This window comes from Morone saxatilis, unplaced genomic scaffold (genome assembly GCF_004916995.1).
Source record: "Morone saxatilis isolate NCDOM2014 unplaced genomic scaffold, NCSU_SB_2.0 Contig1, whole genome shotgun sequence".
Taxonomy (NCBI): Eukaryota; Metazoa; Chordata; class Actinopteri; family Moronidae; genus Morone; species Morone saxatilis.
Genome location: NW_023339651.1, coordinates 14,650,694 through 14,655,347, shown reverse-complemented (window position 1 = coordinate 14,655,347; position 4,654 = coordinate 14,650,694).

Genomic DNA, 4,654 nt, shown 5'->3' with positions numbered 1-4,654 from the left:
TGTGTGTGTGTATGTGTGTTGATACTATATGTAAATCAGTACAACTTCACTGAGTGTATTAGGTGTGTGTCAGACTGGCCTTCTAAAAGCACGATGCATCAAAGTGTCCCTTTATGTTTCTTTCTCTCTTTTTCACTTCCCTATATCTTTCTCCTCAATATCACCCCCCCTCCTCCTTCTTCCCTCTTTGTGTGTTTCACAGACACACCTCCATGCACATGATTTTTCTCTCTCTCTCTCTCTGTCTGTCTGTCGGTCTCCAACTCACTTTACAGAGAGACGCAGAGCTTGGAATGTGGAGAAAGACATTTTCAAAAGACAGAGAGGAGGAACGAGCCGTAAAACACGTTTACAGGTGAATTAGCAGGTTGTTACACTGCGGGACATCACAGCCGCAGACATTCGCACAGGAACAGCGAATGTGGCCGTTAACCCTTTGTGCCACATACAGTCTCTGTGCAATTCAGTAATCATGCAGCCTCAAAGTTAATCATCAGCTGTTATTCTGCTTGGTCATATTTCCCTGTTCCTCCCTCACATTCAGTTTAATGTTTATGACACAGTGGGAGCTTATCACTGTCTGCTTTATATCAAACAGGATTTTCTGTTACAATCCTGCTCTGCGGCTCTGCACTGTTGTCTTGACTGTGAGGCAGCTCGGTGGTGACAGCAGGGGTTCGATTAGATTAGATGAAACATTAATGATCCCTGTGGGGAATCAGGCCATTGCAGCAAATGAGCACCGGCAGTATACATCAAAGAAAAACAGGATGCAAATAGGAAGTCAGTGTAAGGGGTGCAAACATGCAGCTAGCATTACCAACACTTAGATGTATAAATATATGCATACCAGTGTATCATTTAGCAGCAGTAGAATGAGTATGAGCAGACTGTTACCGGTCAAATATATTAATAGTGAAAATGATGACAAGTAGGAAATGTTTTGACGATGTACAAAAATGTGCTTTTTAACTCATTAACACACACACACACACACATCCCACTTTAAAAAGCTTTAATGAGGAACAGATCCTTAGTCCACACTCTGTATGCCATCATTTAAGCTTTATGATGTTTATACTCATTTTCAAACCCAAGACTTTTTATGGCTGCACCCTTCCATTACATGGACATATTTGGTATTTTACTAAACGTTGAAATCTCTGCAAGAATTTAAAATTAAGAAGTTCTATGGGAACAAAGTTTAAATAAGTTTAATGTTTGAACAGAGTTTCTAATTTTACAGACTGTAATGGTTACATGATTCATATTGTTTCACATGGGTCACATGCCAAAGCCATTATGAGGCTTTAGCAGTCTGAGAAAAATCAAATGGGTTTCTTCAAAAGTTAAGAAAATAAAAGAAACTGGGTTTGTGACTCATTTTTAAAGATTTACTGAAAGCACAAATGGGCTGGGGGCCACATGCCACAGACAGGGTAAGGGAAGTTGGAAATTATAGATTGAATTAAAACATTGTTGGTTTTGATCTTTTACTGGTTTGTGATTGAACAAACAGTATGAACCAAAATTAGAGTCTACAGGCATGCAAGCAGCTCTGTGAGGCTGGACTACAGGCACCAAAGTGCTTGAGCTAAACGCTATCATGATGTTCACGATGCTAACATCCTGACCTTTAGCAGCTATAATGTTGATCATGCGGCATGAAGTGGCCACACCCTTAATTATGACTAACTTTAACCCTTAATATAATTTACATGTGTGAGTTGTATCAAAATTCACCCCCTGTACAATTTTCACGAACAGGGAAATAAGCTATAGAGGCCGAAACCGTTTTTTGCACCAGGCTATAAACATGCATTTTAATATGGGGGCTTAAGGAGATTGATTACCTCTGCAGTCAGACTAAAGTTTAAAGAACATCAGTTTTGGGCACTTCGTGTTGGTTTCATTTTACACCTACGGAGGGTAACGCTCTGTTTTTATTTAAAAGACAAAGTACTGGACTAGTTGAAATTGTGACCTCATGATGGTGCTAGATGAAACGTCAAAAGATCACCAACATTTTTACAATTCATCCTGAGGGACACGTGAATGATTTGTACCAAACTTAATGGCAATCCATCCATCTATATAATAGTTGTTGAGACATTTCACACAAAAAAAACCACACACACAAATGTCAACCACATGGTGGCGCTAGAGGAAAAGTCAGGGGATCATCAAGGTGATTACGATTCGTCATCTGGGAAGCAACGAAGCTCCGTACAAAATGCCAGTCCATCCACGACATGTTGAGATCAGTGAGACCGACCCACCAACAGACTGACATCGCCTAGAGCAATGCTGCTAGCAAGGCTAAAAATAAAAAACATGGCTGTCCTCATACCTCAAGACTGACATTTAGACTGGAAGAACAGAACCTCACGCTGTTTAAGGCCCAAAAGCACTTTGTAACCAAGTGGAAGAGTCTCTCCCAGCCCGCTCAGCAACAGCCTCGTTCACTGTAGATGTAGTGCACATCTCAAAATCAGCACACCGGTGACCCACACATGTTCATTTCAACGCTACACATCTTGTTTAACAGTGTCTGCAGGTGATCATGTGAACAGAAGTGAGTGCAGATGTGTCGACAAGTCAATCCACCTGAGAAAAATGAGTGTGCGCCCTGCGGGGAGGCGCACGCTGTGGTAACACACCGTGAAACTCTTGTGATTTGTCACCGTGATTTATCTTTGTTGTTCTGCATTCAAGGCATAACAATGAGGCTGCCGCGCGGTTTTAATCTGCCAGTGCTACTGCTGAATGATGCTGCACACAGATTTTTAAAGGGAAGCTCTATTACATAACCCCCTTGTTGTAACAGATGATTTACAGCAGCGATATGTGTGTGAACATAACTCGAGCGCAGATAGGCGTCTGCGGGGAATGTGATGTAGTGTGTCTGATGCAGAATTGGATCCATCCTCACTCGCCTGTCGCTGCAGCCGCAGACATCGTTTTTCATATTAGACCTGCATGCTGGCAGTGTGCCTGACACCCTCTCTCTCTCTCTCGTCCTGTTTTCTCCCTCTCTCCTCCTCCTCCTCTTTTCACCTCCTCTCCTCTCTTACTTACTTGTCCCCTTAAACGAACACACTTCTCCTCCCTCTCCTCGCCTCTGATCAGCCTGACTGGGGCAGTTTTGCCCTGCCTGGCAAAAAACAAAGTTAAAAAAAACAACAGTTTGTCCCAGTTTGATGACATCATTGCTGCCATTTATGTTTAGCCAACATGTATGAGTGGAAACAACTGCTCTGACTGTGAGAGAGTGTGTGTGTATTTGAATTCTCCCCGTATTAGTCAGTATAAGAGTCCAGCTGCAAGCTGCTGCACAGGAAGTGGATCTAACAATGGTGTTGTTGAGACAAGAGAACAGGAACACACACACACACACACACACACACACACACATTCACATTGTCATACCACGCTCATGAGTATCCTCAATGATGACATTCATTACTGGCACCCTTATAAGTACCTGATACTTGAGCCTTAACAACCTAACCTAACCCTAAAACTAATGTTCTACTGCAATGGAAATGACATTATATTTTTCCTAGAGAAGATACTTAATGTGAGACATAAAGTACACATTACATAAAAACCATAAAAGAACTATAAAATAATAACACAACAAGGAAAATGATTAGCAAAAGACACATTAGACAGACATTAGTAAAGGTATGTTTAAAATGATTATTTACAAGATCCTGACTAACATGAGTTCCTACATTGTTCCTCATAAGTATAGAAATACATGAACACACCCACCCGCACACACACAGATCCACACACTAATCCGGGCATGACGCAATTCTCTGAGCAACTGTATGTCATCATCATTGAGACGTCCTCTGGGAGGGAGCGACCCAGCACAACGCGCTGCCTAATGGACACACTGGACAGCAGAGTGTGTTAAAATAACAGTAAACACACACTGACCTATATCACCGCACTGGGCTCTTATAGTATTGTTAAAGATTAAGTTTAACCTTTATGGTTATGTAACAGTGCACTGTTATGGCTGGGGATAACAGAGGGCTGTTCCGACGCTGTGTAAAGGGTTTCAGTATGTTTCAGTGTGTTGGCTCATTTACTCATTATTACTCACCTTATTTTCATTTTAAAGTAAAATTGGCTAAAAAATTATTAGCTAGTAATTAGCTAAGCCTACTACTGCTGCTTGAAAACGTTGAAGTTCATAAGCTGTGTCTGCCAGTTAGCTTAGCAGCTGACTGTAGCATTTCTTTAAATGTGCATTAATCCGTTTTTTAGCCACTGTTAGACAGTGTATGACCTTTTAAAGTGTCGAACATGTTAGCAAAAAGTTGACGGCAGCGGCGCAGCAATATTAGCGTTCATTTGGAGTTTTGTTTCTCGCCACAGCAATATAAGTTTAATATTCGCTCTCTTTTAGTTCTGTTTTGGTCTCTAATTCCTGGGGAAAATATCTGGACTTTTAGCTGCTAATTGCTACATACGGTCTTTAGCTAGTTGCTAACTTTTTCTGCTGTTTAGTGCTGGACAGGTAGCATACAGTGGGCTCATCAGATGTTAAAATTCCTTACATAACTAATTCTCTGTGGTATCCGTCACTATGAGCGACCCCTGTCACATTGCAAGTAGTCATTTGATCCATTGTTGATAT